Source organism: Kogia breviceps, chromosome 3 (genome assembly GCF_026419965.1).
Source record: "Kogia breviceps isolate mKogBre1 chromosome 3, mKogBre1 haplotype 1, whole genome shotgun sequence".
Classification (NCBI taxonomy): Eukaryota; Metazoa; Chordata; class Mammalia; order Artiodactyla; family Physeteridae; genus Kogia; species Kogia breviceps.
In genome coordinates, this window is record NC_081312.1 from 88,587,890 (window position 1) to 88,604,139 (window position 16,250).

Consider the following 16,250-nt stretch of genomic DNA (forward strand, 5'->3'; position numbering starts at 1 on the left):
TGACAAAGCAAAAGATTGTATTGAAAAGGGGAGCTCAGGTGGAGAGCAGCAGGGTAAGGGAACCCAGGAGAACTGCTCTGCCTTGTGACTTGCAGTCTCAGGTTTTATGGTGGTGGGGTTAGCTTTCCACATCGTTTCTGGCCAGTCATCTTGCTTGTGCCTTCATTTGGTCCGGCTCAGGGCCCTTCCTGGTGGTGCACGCATCTCTCAGTCACGATGGTTTTCATCATGAGGGTTTCTGGGAGCTTGGCGAGACATATTATGGACTGGTGTCTCCTCCCCTTCTTGGCCCCTCGTGGGTTTTACCTGGGTTGCTTTTGGACCCTTCACTGGCTGTGTGTTCTTTTGAAGCATCCTGAGGTGGGAGAATTAAGCAAATCTGTTACTGTTGTGCCTGGCCAGGGTGGGCAGTTTCAGCTAACCGTTCCCTAACAATCCTATCATCTTTAATTTGCTTGGGTCTCAGAAGGCAGTGGTACAGATTTCATAACTCTTAAAAAGAAAATTGTTGGAATGCTTTATTTATATATAAACCATATTCATAAGTTATTCATATATATATGAATTTGGCAGGGGAAACCCCAGCAATTTTTAATGGGCCCTAAAGAAAAAATTGTTGGGTCTGTGCTGAGGGATTTAGGGGCCTGCTTTCCTGGAAACCAGCAAGGCAATGAAGGCTCAGCCACTAGACAACCAAGTATCTTTTTTTTTTTTATTTTTTACATCACATTTTTTAAAAATTCAAACAGAAAGTCACAAAAATTATAATCATCCTCATCAGTTCACTCAGTCCCATGTAATTAATTTTTTTTTCATATTGATCTTTTGTTAGCACTTTTATGAATTCATCAGTTTTTCATTACAGTTCTGAAAATGCTTATTAATTCAGTTCAGCAGTATAGTCAGTTACCAGAAACCTGTACTTGTCAGAGTCTTTTCCATGAATTCCTTGAAGATGAAACCCTTTTATAGGAACATTTTTGCAAAAGCATCAGAGTACACCCAGAACTGTCTGTAAATGACAAAAGACTTAAAAATGGCCATGGTTAAAGATTTGATGAAAGTTCATAATAATGCAATTCACAAGGAAATTCAGTTATTTCTGAGATATACATTTTAAAGTAATAACTAGAATTATGACTTATAACATTATACCAGAACATATAAGATTTTTAGGAATTTCATGCAATGTCTGAAACATTTATATTAACATATTTCCATACAAATAACCCAAAGAAAGTTTAGTATTAGTTGTTTTTTTTATTTTTGAATTTTATTGTATTTATTTTTTTATACAGCAGGTTCTTATTAGTCATCAATTTTATACACATCAGTGTATACACGTCAATCCCAATCACCCAATTCATCACACCACCACCACCACCTCTCTCCGCTTTCCCCACTTGGTGTTCATACGTTTGTTCTCTACATCTGTGTCTCAATTTCTGCCCTGCAAACCGGTTCACCTGTACCATTTTTCTAGGTTCCATATATATGCGTTAATATACGATATTTGTTTTTCTGTTTCTGACTTCACTCTGTATGACAGTCTCTAGATCCATCCACGTCTCAACAAATGACCCAATTTCATTCCTTTTTATGGCTAAGTAATATTCCATTGTATATATATGTACCACATCTTATTTATCCATTTGTCTGTCGATGGGCATCTAGGTTGCTTCCATGACCTGGCTATTGTAAATAGTGCTGCAATGAACATTGGGGTGCATGTGTCTCTTTGAGTTATGGTTTTCTCTGGGTATATGCCCAGTAGTGGGATTGCTGGATCATATGGTAATTCTGTTTTTAGTTTTTTAACTGACCTCCATACTATTCTCCATAGTGGCTGTATCAATTTTCATTCCCACCAACAGTGCAAGAGGGTTCCCTTTTCTCCACACCCTCTCCAGCATTTGTTGTTTGTAGATTTTCTGATGATGCCCATTCTAACTGGTGTGAGGTGATACCTCATTGTAGTTTGGATTTGCATTTCTCTAATAATTAGTGATGTTGAATAGCTTTTCATGTGGTTGCTGGCCATCTGTATGTCTTCTTTGGAGAAATGTCTGTTTAGGTCTTCTGCCCATTTTTGGATTGGGTTGTTTGTTTCCTTAATATTGAGCTACATGAGCTGTTTATATATTTTGGTGATTAATCCTTTGTCCGTTGATTTGTTTGCAAATATATTCTCCCATTCTGAGGGTTGTCTTTTCATCTTGTTTATGGTTTCATTTGGTGTGCAAAAGCTTTGAAGTTTCATTAGGTCCCATTTGTTTATTTTTGGTTTTATTTCCATTACTCTAGGAGGTGGATCAAAAAAGATCTTTCTGAGATTTATGTCAAAGAGTGTTCTTCTTCTGTTTTCCTCTAAGAGTTTTATAGTGTCTGGTCTTACATTTAGATCTCGAATCCATTTTGAGTTTATTTTTGTGTATGGTGTTAGGGAGTGTTCTAATTTCATTCTTTTACATGTAGCTGTCCAGTTTTCCCAGCAGCACTTATTGAACAGGCTGTCTTTTCTCCAATGTATATCCTTGCCTCCTTTGTCATAGATTAGTTGACCATAGGTGCATGGGTTTTTCTCTGGGCTTTCTATCTTGTTCCATTGATCTATGTTTCTGTTTTTGTACCAGTACCATGTTGTCTTGATTACTGTAGCTTTGTAGTATAGTCTGAAGTCAGGCAGTCTGATTCCTCCAGCTCCGTTTTGTTCCCTCAAGACTGCTTTGACTATTCGGAGTCCTTTGTGTCTCCATACAAATTTTAAGATTTTTTGTTCTAGTTCTGTAAACAATGTCATTGGTAATTTGATAGGGATTGCATTGAATCTGTAGATTGCTTTGGGCAGTATAGTCATTTTCACAATATTGATCCTTCCAATCCAAGAACATGGCATATCTCTCCATCTGTTGGTATCATCTTTAATTTCTTTCATCAGTGTCTTATTGTTTTCTGCATACAGGTCTTTTGTCTCCCTAGGTAGGTTTATTCCTAGGTATTTTATTCTTTTTGTTGCAATGGTAAATGGGAGTGTTTCCTTCATTTCTCTTTCAGATTTTTCATCATTAGTCTCTAGGAATGCAAGAGATTTCTGTGCATTAATTTTGTATCCTGCAACTTTACCAAATTCATTGATTAGCTCTAGTAGTTTTCTGGTGGCATCCTTAGATTCTCTATGTATAGTATCATGTCATCTGCAAACAGTGACAGTTTTACTTCTTCTTTTCCAATTTGGATTCCTTTTATTTCTTTTTCTTCTCTGATTGACATGGCTAGGACTTCCAAAACTATGTTGAATAATAGTGGTGAGAGTGGACATCCTTGTCTTGTTCCTGATCTAGAGGAAATGCTTTCAGTTTTTCACCATTGAGAATGATGTTTGCTGTAGGTTTGTCATATATGGCCTTTATTATGTTGAGGTAGGTTCCCTCTATGCCCACTTTCTGGAGAGCTTTTATCATAAATGGGTGTTGAATTTTGTCAAAAGCTTTTTCTGCATCTATTGAGATGATCATATGGTTTTTATTCTTCAATTTGTTAATATGGTTTATCACATTGATTGATTTGCATATATTGAAGAATCCTTGCATCTCTGAGATAAATCCCACTTGATGGTGTATGATCCTTTTAATATGTTGTTGGATTCTGTTTGCTAGTATTTTGTTGAGGATTTTTGCATCTATATTCATCAGTGATATTGGTCTGTAATTTTCTTTTTTTGTAGTATCTTTGTCTGGTTTTGGTATCAGGGCGATGGTGGCCTCATAGAATGAGTTTGGGAGTGTTCCTTCCTCCGCAATTTTTTGGAAGAGTTTGAGAAGGATGGGTGTTAGCTCTTCTCTAAATGTTTGATAGAATTCACCTGTGAAGCCATCTGGTCCTGGACTTTTGTTTGTAGGAAGATATTTAATCACAGTTTTCATTTCATTACTTGTGATTGATCTGTTCATATTTTCTATTTCTTCTTGGTTCAGTCTTGGAAGGGTATACCTTTCTAAGAATTTGTCCATTTCTTCCAGGTTGTCCATTTGGTTGGCATGGAGTTGCTTGTAGTAGTCTCTTAGGATGCTTTGTATTTCTGCAGTGTCTGTTGTAACTTCTCCTTTTTCATTTCTAATTTTATTGATTTGAGTCCTCTCTCTCTTCTTCTTGATGTGTCTGGCTAATGGTTTATCAATTTTGTTTATCTTCTCAAAGAACCAGCTTTTAGTTTTATTGATCTTTGCTATTGTTTTCTTTGTTTCTATTTCATTTATTTCTGCTCTGATCTTTATGATTTCTTTCCTTCTGCTAACTTTGGGTTTTGTTTGTTCTTCTTTCTCTGGTTCCTTTAGGTGTAAGGCTAGATTGTTTATTTGAGATTTTTCTTGTTTCTTGAGGTAGGCTTGTATAGCTATATCCTTCCTTCTTAGAACTGCTTTTGCTGCATCCCATAGGTTTTGGATCATCGTGTTTTCATTGTCATTTGTCTCTAGGTATTTTTTGCTTTCCTCTTTGATTTCTTCAGTGATCTCTTGGTTATTTAGTAATGTATTGTTTAGCCTCCATGTGTTTGTGTTTTTTATGTTGTTTTCCCTGTAATTCATTTCTAATCTCATAGCCTTGTGGTCAGAAAAGATACTTGATATGATTTCAATTTTCTTAAATTTACTGAGGCTTGATTTGTGTCCCAAAATGTGGTCTATCATGGAGAACGTTCCATGCGCGCTTGAGAAGAAAGTGTAACCTGCTGTTTTGGGATAGAATGTCCTATAAATATCAATTAAATCTATCTGGTCTATTGTGTCATTTCTATTTCCTTATTTATTTTCATTTTGGATGATCTGTCCATTGGTGTAAGTGAGGTGTTAAAGTCTCCCACTATTATTGTGTTGCTGTCAATTTCCTCTTTTAGAGCTGTTAGCAGGTGCCTTACGTATTTAGGTGCTCCTATGTTGGGTGCATATATGTTTATAATTGTTATATTTTCTTCTTGGATTGATCCCTTGATCATTATGTAGTGTCCTTCCCTGTGTCTAGTAACATTCTTTATTTTAAAGTCTATTTTATCTGATATGAGAATTGCTACTCCAGCTTTCTTTTGATTTCCATTTGCATGGAATATCTTTTTCCATCCCCTCACTTTCAGTCTGTATGTGTCCCTAGGTCTGAAGTGGGTCTCTTGTAGACAGCATATAGATGGGTCTTGTTTTTGTTTCCATTCAGCAAGCCTGTGTCTTTTGGCTGGAGCATTTAATCCTTTCACATTTAAGGTAATTATCCATATGTATGTTCCTATGACCATTTTCTTAATTGTTTTGTGTTTGTTTTTGTAGGTCCTTTTCTTCTCTTGTGTTTCCCATTTAGAGAAGTTCCTTTAGCATTTGTTGTATAGCTGGTTTGGTGGTGCTGAATTCTCTTAGCTTTTGCTTCTCTGTAAAGCTTTTGATTTCTCCATTGAATCTGAATGTTATCCTTGCCAGGTAGAGTAATCTTGGTTGTAGGTTCTTCCCTTTCATCACTTTAAGTATATCATGCCACTCACTTTTGGCTTGTAGAGTTTCTGCTGAGAAATCAGCTGTTAACCTTATGGGAGTTCCCTTGTATTTGTCATTTTTCCCTTGCACTTTCAATAATTTTTCTTTGTCTTTAATTTTTGCCAATTTGATTACTATGTGTCTTGGCGTGTTTCTCCTTGGGTTTATCCTGTATGGGACTCTCTGCACTTCCTGGACTTGGGTGGCTATTTCCTTTCCATGTTAGGGAAGTTTTCAACTATAATCTCTTCAAATATTTTCTCTTGTCCTTTCTCTCTCTCTTCTCCTTCTGGGACCCCTATAATGCGAATGTTGTTGCGTTTAATGTTCTCTCAGAGGTCTCTGAGACTGTCCTCAATTCTTTTCATTCTTTGTTCTTTATTCTGTTCTGCAGCAGTGAATTCCACCATTCTATCTTCCAGGTCACTTATCCGTTCCTCTGCTTCAGTTATTCTGCTATTGATTCCTTCTAGTGTAGTTTTCATTTCAGTTATTGTATTGTTCATCTCTGTTTGTTTGTTCTTTAATTCTAGGTCTTTATTAAACATTTCTTGCATCTTCTCGATCTTTGCCTCCATTCTTTTTCCAAGGTCCTGGATCATCTTCACTATCATTATTCTGAATTCTTTTTCTGGAAGGTTGCTTATCTCCACTTCATTTAGTTGTTTTTCTGGGGTTTTATCTTGTTCCTTCATCTGGTACATAGCCCTCTGCCTTTTCATCTTGTCTATCTTTCTGTGAATGTGGGTTTTGTTCCACAGGCTGCAGGATTGTAGTTCTTCTTGCTTCTGCTGTCTGCCCTCTGGTGGATGAGGCTATCTAAGAGGCTTGTGTAAGTTTCCTGATGGGAGGGACTGGTGGTGGGTAGAGCTGATGTTACTCTGGTGGGCATAACTCAGTAAAACTTTAATCCATTTGACTGTTGATGGGTGGGGCCAGGTACCCTCCCTGTTGGTTGTTTGGCCTGAGGCAACTCAACACTGGAGCCTACATGGGCTCTTTGGTGGGGCTAATGGCAGACTCTGGGAGGGCTCACACCAAGGAGTACTTCCCAGAACTTCTGCTGCCAGTGTCCTTGTCCCCACAGTGAGCCACAGTCAACTCCGCCTCTGCAGGAGACCCTCCAACACTAGCAGATAGGTCTGGTTTAGTCTTCTCTGGGGTCACTGCTCCTTCCCCTGGGTCCCGATGCACACACTACTTTGTGTGTGCCCTCCAAGAGTGGAGTCTCTGTTTCCCCCAGTCCTATCGAAGTCCTGCAATCAAATCCCACTGGGCTTCGAAGTATGATTCTCTAGGAATTCCTCCTCCAGCTGCTGGACCCTCAGGTTGGGAAGCCTGACGTGGTGCTCAGAACCTTCACTCCAGTGGGTGGACTTCTGTGGTATAAGTGTTCTCCAGTCTGTGAGTCACTCACCCAGCAGTTATGGGATTTGATTTTACTGTGATTGTGCCCCTCCTACCATCTCATTGTGGCTTCTCCTTTGTCGTTGGAAGTGAGGTGTCTTTTTTGGTGAGTTCCAATGTCTTCCTGTCAATTATTGTCCAGCAGGTAGTTGTGATTCTGGTGTTCTCACAAGAGGGAGTGAGAACATGTCTTTCTACTCCGCCATCTTGGTTCCTCCCGACAACAGAGTATCTTGAAATTCTACAGAATAGCTGGTGACTCACCCTAAGAGATTTTCAAGGCTGCAAAGGCCCAACATTCTAATTAGGCAGAAGGTTGGGATTGGAAAATATGCAGAAAATAAGTCTGATAACACTTCCTAACAATTTCATAGAAAAACCCTTATGTTTCCAATGGTTTATTTCTAGGTCCCCTCCTAAGCAGTTGGTTGTGTATCAGTTTGGTAAGGGCAGTAGTCTTTGTGATTAACGTCCAGCACTATGGCTACCCCAAGACATGCAAGTGATACAGGTACAGTTGTCAGTAAACAGAGTTCTCCCACCTCCTGTCTCTGGCCAACCTACATACTCCTCCCCTTCCCCTTCAGCCTATTCTAATAGAGTGGCCTCCTGCTACCATCTTCCTACCCTGGCCCCCCCTCACATATATATGTGTAACTTTCTAATCAGGTCCCATACCTTGGGGACCTGTTCTTTAATTTCCAAGATAATCAGTTAATCATTTAAGGTCTTATCTTAAATGCTTTATAATTGTTTATTAACATTTGCTGAGGATTATGCTTTGCCCGCATCAAGTACTTTATTGTAGTTTTCTATCTTCTGTGAAATAGGGGAACAACTATCAAGTCAGCAAACCTGGTTTGCTGATTTTAGCTTCATACTCTTATAGACACCAGCTCTGGTTCTTAAGCTTTCCCTCCCAGGGCTCTTGAACCTTCTTTCCTCCAATTAAATATATCTCTTTATCCAGTTCCCTTCAGAAGGAGCCAGGTGACTTACTAAGTTGTTGAAGGGTGTTAAAAATATTATCCTCCTACCCCAAAGTAACATGATCATTTTAATGGAGACATCTTTTTTTTTTTTTTTTTTTTTTAGATTTAATCCTCTCAAAACCCCTTTCAGATAGGTACTGTTAACATCCTTATTTCAAACATGCTTTGTGCCTCATCACCAGTAAGTAGCAGAGCCTGGGTTTGAAACCAGGAAGTATAGCTCCAGAGTTAACAGACACATCTTAAGCCCAGCCCACCTACTTGATGCTGAGACCCTGAGACCAAGACAGACTAAGAGAGAAGACTCTCTGTACCATCAGGGCTTCATAGTATACCTGGATCTTCAAAGCATTCTTGTCCTGCAGAATCTGCCTCATTTGTGTCTTAATATTTAAGACGTGGCAAAGGAGAAATGGAGTGTGAGAAAAAGCAGTGTTGTGTCCATTTGTGTGGAATAAAAGATATATAACAGGAAGAAATTTGGCTTGGGTAAGAGTGGGCCTAGAAGGTATGTCTGCTCATTGGAACCTCTCTGAGCATAAATCTTGAAGCATTATAGAGGAAGCAGGTGTCTTGTTCTGCTCAGGTTGTCACAACAAAGTACCATAGACCGGGTGGCTAAACAACAGAAATTTATTTGTGCTGGCCAATTTATTTTCTGGCGAGAACTCCATTCCTGACTTGCAGTTGGCCACCTTTTTGCTTTGTCCTCACATGGTGGAGAGAGAGTGACCACTCTGGTGTCTCTTCTTATAAGAACGCTAATCCTATTGGATTAGGGCTCTGCCCTTATGACCTCATTAAACCTTAATTACTTCCTTACTATAAATATAGTCACATTAAGGTTTAGGGGTTCAACATATGAATTTGGTGGGGGGTGTGGGGAGGGACACAATTCAGCACATTAGCAGCAGGGAAGGCTTAATCCAGACCCCTTGCTCTGTGCCCAGAAAGTTGGGGGCATGTCCTCCAATGGTAGAGCCAGCATTCTACTATTTTGGAAGCAGGGATTAGAGGCAGGGATGAGGCTTATAAATCTCTGCTAGGAGCTAAAGGGCACCCTGGGTACATGTAGTGATACAGTATTTAGTGTTTGCTTCACACATTCTGCTGCCTATCTCTCAGCATCAGAAGTTCGTTTGCTCAGAAGCTCTAACAACTGTGGCTCAGAGGTCCACAGCCTGGGGCCAATAGGTGTTCAATTTTAGGGTCTTCAGAAGGACTCCCTGGCCTCCAATATTCATTTAGTCAACAACTAAAGAGCCAGGCAATGATCTAGGCACTGGGGAAATAATCCTGAATCAGACAAAGTCTACCTCCCTCATTTGCTCCCCAATTCTTCAAAGCCCTTTACAGAGCACAGAAACTACATGGTTACTTCCTGCCTTTGGTTCCCAGGGAAGCAGCCAATCTCAGGTCTTTTCCTGAGGACAGATTTTGATCAGGCTGGAGAGGAGGAAGACAGAGGATGGAGAAAAGGAAAAAGAGAGAGGCGCCTTTACCTCCAAAGACTCTCTTTGCTGGCTTCCTGTTTATCTGTGCTGTCCTTAGTGCATGTCTCAGACATGGCCCCTCCTCTCTACACCCCTGTCTGACCCAGGTTGGACCCCATTTCCTTCTCCTCTCAGGTGATAGGGACAATGGTTTCCTTAGAAAGGCTTGCGGAGGTGGAGAGGAGAGGAGTGAAACGAGGAGGTGGTAGCAACTGCTCTGTTTCATCTTTCTCACAGGGAGGTCCCACTCTTTTAGGCCATGGAGTCAACAGGACTGGAAAAGTTCTTGAGAACTTGACTATAGACTGAATCACAGGCGGAGTTTGTAGACTTCAAAGCTAGCTCAGCCAGACTGCCCTTCCCTACTGTCAGAATTGCCTTAATTCCCTTCAGAAGAATGCCATTATACTTATCTTTATTGCAACACTGCTTGTGGAAGGCTTTATCAGTAACTGGAGCAGCTTCCTGAGGAGATGTGAACTGAGGGGCTGAATCAGTGCTCCAGCTACAATGCCCCTATCAGCACCCTCTGATTAGGGGAGACAAGGCAATTTTGTAACCTACTGATTGGGAGTCTGTGATTCTCCTTGAGAAATACCCAACTGTCTGGATTCAAAACTAAGATTTCCACTTAACAGAAGTTGGGCAAGTTGCTTAACCTCTCTAAATCCTGGTTTTTATAAAATAGGGGTTTTAAAAAGCAGTAACTGGACTTCCCTGGTGGCGCAGTGGTTGGGGGTCCGCCTGCCGATGCAGGGGACGCGGGTTCGTGCCCCGGTCCAGGAGGATCCCACATGCCACGGAGCAGCTGGGCCCATGGGCCATGGTCACTGGGCCTGCGTGTCCGGAGCCAGTGATCTGTGGTGGGAGAGGCCGTGGCAGTGAGAGGCCCGCGTACTGCAAAAAAAAAAAAAAAAAAAAAAAAAAGCACTAACTATTGGACTCCCCTGGTGTCACAGTGCTTAAGAATCCGCCTGCCAATGCAGGGGACACAGGTTCAAGCCCTGGTCCGGGAAGATCCCTCATGCCATGGAGCAACTAAGCCTGTGTGCCACAACTACTGAAGCCCACATGCCTAGAGCCCGTGCTCCACAACAAGAGAAGCCACCGCAATGAGAAGCCTGCACATTTCAACGAAGAGTAGCACCCCCAGCTCATGGCAACTGGAGAAAGCCCACATGCAGCAACGAAGACCCAATGTAGCCAAAAGTAAATAAGTAAATTTATTTTTTTTAAAAAGGCAGTAATTATCTTGGAGGGGGTTGGGAGGATTCAGTGAGATAATGCATGAAAGGCCCTTGGCTCAGAGCTTGGAACCAAGTAAGCTCTCCGTAAAGGTTAACTATTTTTATTAATAATAACTGAGTTTTAGGTAATCACATTAGGACATGCTTTGTGTGAGCCTTTTCTCTCTCCCCCCAAAGGCCTCTGTCAAGTTCCATTTAGCTCATTCAGTGCTCTGACGTGGAGCTTGACAAAACCTCATCAGTGTCTGGACTGGGCCTGTGGTGCCTGGGTGCCTAGCTTCAGCAAGACCTCCCAGGCAGTCACCACTAAGGCTGCATTCTCCTATTATGAAGATAGGGGATATACACTGATACTTGCCATACTATTTCAAAGAGTTATTGCCAGGATCCAGTGTGTCAATGTACAGGAATGTAATTCATGCAAGGAAAAAAAGCCATACAGATTCAGTGCAACACCTTATCATAGTTCCTATCCCAAAGAGGTTACAATACAGCTAAGGGGGTATAACTTAAACCAAGTGATAACAGTATACATGTGACTGAAGTGTTAGCCACTTGGATGTCCCCAAAGCCCTCTGACCTACTGGGAACCCCCATCCTTTAATATTTAAATAAAATTGTCTTGAACCCCCATCTCCTGTAGAGTGAGAATAATCACCATCATTCCCAATATTTCTGAGAATTCTTGGGGCCTCTCTCCTTGTTGTCTCTGGCTCTGTTTGCACACTTCTGCTGAATTTTCTAACTTTGCTGGATGGGCTGCCTTTTTTTTTTTTGTCTGTATCATATCCTTGCCCCCACCTCCACCCCAGCAGCCCTGAACACCATCTGGCTTCCTGAATTCTCCAAGCATCACTGGCACCGAGCTGTATGTGTAGCAGATTTTACTGAAGACTTGAGGGAAGGAAGGTGAAGTTGTAGCTCAGTACAGCAGACATTAAATGTCCCTTTCCCTAATTGCCCCTGAAAAGACCTCACTGGCCCACTTTTTACAGAGACCCAGCAACCACCCTATTGCTCCATTTCCTTCTTCTCCTGCCCTCTTCTACCTGCTCCTCCCAGGTTGATCCAATAATTCATGCTATATTACTTATGTAGGACAAAATAGACACACCACCTATTGAATGCTTACTTTGTACCAGGAACTGTGCTAAGTGCTTTTACATTTCTCAAATAACACACATTCTCACTTTCCTTTGCTCCAGACAATCCAGACACATATCCTAGGAGCTTCTATTTTTTTCAACAAATAAATTTTACACAACTTTTATGTGCTAGGTGCTGGGATCTTTGCTCTAACAGAGCTTCATAGCCAAAGAGCCAATCAAGATAATTTGCTTAAAAAAAACCCCCCAAAACCCCACAATTCTCAATGAGGAATTCTACTGCTACTTTTATACAAACTTTTTTCCCTCTGGACTACAATTTAAGACAACATTATGACAAACAGCAATACTAGAGAAAAATATAAACGATGCCACGTGATTGACACATGAGTAGCTCAGGCAGTAAAAGAGGACAGTGAATTCACTGGGGACTGAAATAGAGTCCAAAGTCTTTCAGGAAAAGGGGGAGTCATCTATGTTGGATCTTAAAGGATGGGTGGCATGAAAATAGGAAGAGAGGGACTTCCCTCGTGGTCCAGTGGCTAAGACTCTGCACTTCCAATGCAGGGGACGCGGGTTCAATCCCTGGTTGGGGAATTAAGATCCCACACACCATGCAGTGAGGCCAAAAAAAAAGAAAATAGGAAGAGAGGAGGAAGGCATGGGAGGCTAGGGCAGGATGAACGGTAGAGAGTCATATTTAAGAGCAAGGACTCTGAGCTCAAACTCAGCTCTGTCATTTGCTTACTTTGGGACTTTGGCAGATTGTTTCATCTCTCTAAGCCTGAGTTTCCTCATCTGGAAAACTAGGATAGCAACAGTACTTTCCTCAGAGGTGTGTGGTCATGATTAAATGAGAAAATGCATGAAATGCATTTCAGGCTTGGAGTAATGCCTGAAATATGATAAATGAACAAAATAGCTTTAAAAAACAAGCAAAGGATCTATATTAGGATCTTTATACTTCAGCTATTAAAATTTTGGGAGAATCTTACCATTTATACAAATGTTCTTTTCCTTTTCCTTTTGTTCTCATTTAGTAGGCAGATTCCAAATCTTGTAGGCAGATATACTTATCATCACTTCCATTTTGCAGAAGTGGAAATCAAGATTCAAGAAAGTTAAATACTTTCCCCAAAGGCATGAGGTCACTTTGCTCATGGAGCTTCTGACTCCAAATCTTTCTAATCCTGCCTTAAAAGTAAAACAAAACAAAACAAACAAACAAAAACCCACCCACAAAAAAACCAAAAACCGAAAAACACACACAAAAACCCAAAGAGACAAACCCTGAAGTGGTTAATAACAAATAGTTTGGCTAAGGATTACTTTCTTATTACTTGTTTTCCAAACAAGGATAGACTTTTACCAATGGGATATAGTTAGAGCATCTAGGGGGAGGGTCAGGAGTGAGAAACCAACATCAACTTTAAATAAATAAGGACTATAAATCAACTATAAATCAATAAGGAATACTAGAGGTCAGACTTTTCTAATCAAAACCCAAGCCAAAAGTCTCCCAAGAAGTTCAGCAAATAGAGAATAAAGATTCTAGTCACAGTCCTGTAAGACTAATTGTGGGAGGTAATTGTTAATGCTGAATCTCTAGAACACATGAGCGTGCTCACAGGGCCTCACTGGATTCTCCACAAGCATCATCCATTCCCATCATAAAGCCTTGACTGCTCATCCACCAGCTCCGTGACAAACATGCCCTTAGCACCGTCTGCCTCAGTCACCAGCTCCACTCTGCAAGGACTGAGGAGGCCCCCGCAGGCATTCCTGAGGCTGAGTTCTCTCTATCACAGCTTTCTCAGGCAAAGCACTGCAAGGTGTAAGTAGGAGAGGTAGGAAACAGAGAGGAAGGGGTTTGAGAGAGAGAGAGAGTTGAAAAAGGAAGGGAGGTAGAGTCAGAGAAGTAGAGAAATTACAAACAGGATGTCGGGAAAGAATCTTTACAAATAGGATTCCTTAACACCAGGGCAGAGAGGTTATACTTCCTTAGGATTTAACCATATTTTCACTCTGCTTTCTGTGGTGAGGTAACATTTGGTTGATCTTTCAATTAGGTATTTCTAGAAACTCTTTATGAAAAAGCAGGTTATCCAGCACTTGGTCATTGAATTGGCCAAGACTAGTGCTGCGGAATGGAAGGGTATTTATCATCTCCCTCCTCTATTTCCACGCCCTCTACACATTCAATGTCTCACTACTCTGAAAGGAACCCATGTGGGAGACAAAGCTAGAGAGAAAAAGACCTTAAATTTCTTATAGGCAAAATTTTAAAGAGCAGCAGAATTCCATGAAAAATGGCAAACATTTCAAACAATAAATCATAGTTGGATGTATAAGACATTAAAAAATAAGGGGGTGCTTGGAAAACACTAGTCATCACCACTCCTTTAAACCTGCCTTTTTTTTTTTAAACTTTTTATTTTTTTAATTTTTTTTATTTATTTATTTTTTTTTAAATGTTTTTGTGGTATGCGGGCCTCTCACTGCTGTGGCCTCTTCCGTTGTGGAGCACAGGCTCCGGACGAGCAGGTCCAGCAGCCATGGCTCACGGGCCCAGCTGCTCCCCGGCATGTGGGATCTTCCCGAACCGGGGCACGAACTTGCGTCCCCTGCATCGGCAGGCGGACTCTTAACCACTGCGCCACCAGGGAAGCCCTAAACTTTTTATTTTATATTGGGGTATAGCCAATTAACAATGTTGTGATAGTTTCAGGTACACAGCAAAGCGACTCAGCCATACATATACACGTATCCATTCTCCCCCAAACTCCCAACCAGGGAGTCCCATCCAGCCTCCCCTCCCAACCAGGCTGTCACGTAACATTGAGCAGAGTTCCCTGTGCTATACAGTAGGTCCTTGTTGAAAGCAACTTTTTTTTTTGGCCCTGCCACGCAGCATGCGGGATCTTCGTTCCCTGACCGAGGATTGAACCCCTATCCCCTGCAATGGAAGCACGGAGTCTTAACCACTGGACCACCAGGCACCAAGGAAGTCCCAATAAGATCTTTTTTTTTTTCCCCCCCTTTGGTCACACTGTGTGGCCTAAGGGATCTTAGTTCCCCAACCAGGGATCAAACCCCATGCCCCTTGCATTGGAAGTGTGGACTGCTAAGGAAGTCCCTAAACCTGCCATTTTAACTGTCCCCAGTAATTCACATGGCCTGGTGTTCAGGGTCAACCCTTTTAAAAATTGTGACATTAAAGAAGTGGATCTTTAAATGCTTTCCTTTGCACCCTACTCCATGTCTTATTTTCTCTCTCACAAGGTCTTCTCTCTGGTGAGAGGGAACAAAGGCCCTAGCTCTAACTCAAGCTCTGTACCTGGCTCTAACACATGACTACTTCTACACAGGGCCAAGTGAGGAAAGTACCACTGGGGGCATAGAAGGAGAAAAGTAAGTAAAAGGAATGCTTTACCGAGTGGGTAACAGAGGGATTTGGGAGGAGATGGCATCTAAGAAGATAACTGTAATTTTGGGTTTAGAACAATTAGTCCTGAGACATCAGTGGATCATCTAAGTGGAAAGGTTTTGGGGAAGACAGGAGAATGAGTGGAGACTTCTCAAGGTCACCGTTAGAGAGAGGGACTGGGTGTCACCTCCATGAAGTGGAAGATGTGTAATAGGCTGTCGGGTTCACTGAGGGCCTGAGTGCACCACCAGCAGAGCACAGGGTCCTTACACCATGCTCACCAGGCAGCTGCTTGCAGCTTGATGACTGACATTACCCACAGTCAGTTCAGTTGTGGTTAAGAGGAAGATCTTAAAGGTCCATTTTGCTCTAAAAATCTATAAGATTCTACAAGATAACTTGCTCCAACCCTCCAGACAGCAGCTATTTTATGACCCTGGCTGGCACCAAGGCCAGATGGAACTGAGCAAGGGAGGAATGGGAGGGCCTAGAAGTTCTTCTCCTTGGAACTTTGATTTCTTCAATCACCCTCTTGGAAGCAGGATAATTTCCAAATCTGTTCTTTTCATTAGGTGGTAACAAGATAATAGTATATCCACTTAACATTAGCTCAGCCAATGATTAGAAAGTTGAAATTTTCAGTTTGTTGGTTCTCTGCCTTTCCTCTAAATATAATTTCTTCATATTAAACAAATTTTCTGCATTTTCTCTAAAGGTTGCTAGATGACATCAGCACAGTGTGAACCCTGGCAGACCTATCCTAGAGCTCAAGAAGGGATAACCCACGTGGGAAGATTGCATGGGTGCCGGAAAAATCCTGGTGATTAAAGCTTTTCTAGCTCCTTTCCTTAGGGCATGATTTATTCCATTTTCTTCATTATTTATTATCCAACAGTGTTTATTAAATGCCTGCTGTGTCACAACACTAGGAGAAGCACTGTGCATTTGAGCTGGGAGTGATGAGTGTTTTGATTGGTTTGTTTGTTTGTGCTAATTGTGTTACTGGGCTGCTGGAGAGCCTTTCTGTCTGTTTAACAGATGGTTGAGGGCGTCACAGAGGAG

The 16,250-nt window shown here is 41.4% G+C and overlaps 1 protein-coding gene across 1 annotated transcript in view; it reads left to right on the top strand.

Annotated features, from left to right (window-relative positions):
- SLC28A2 (solute carrier family 28 member 2) overlaps positions 1 to 16,250 on the top strand; it is a 76,931-nt gene that overhangs the window by 1,933 nt on the left and 58,748 nt on the right. Inside the window, exon 3 of the mRNA XM_059059376.2 lies at positions 15,904 to 16,008. The gene's annotated coding sequence lies outside the window, so the exon portion shown is untranslated. The remainder of the gene's footprint in view (positions 1 to 15,903; positions 16,009 to 16,250) is intronic.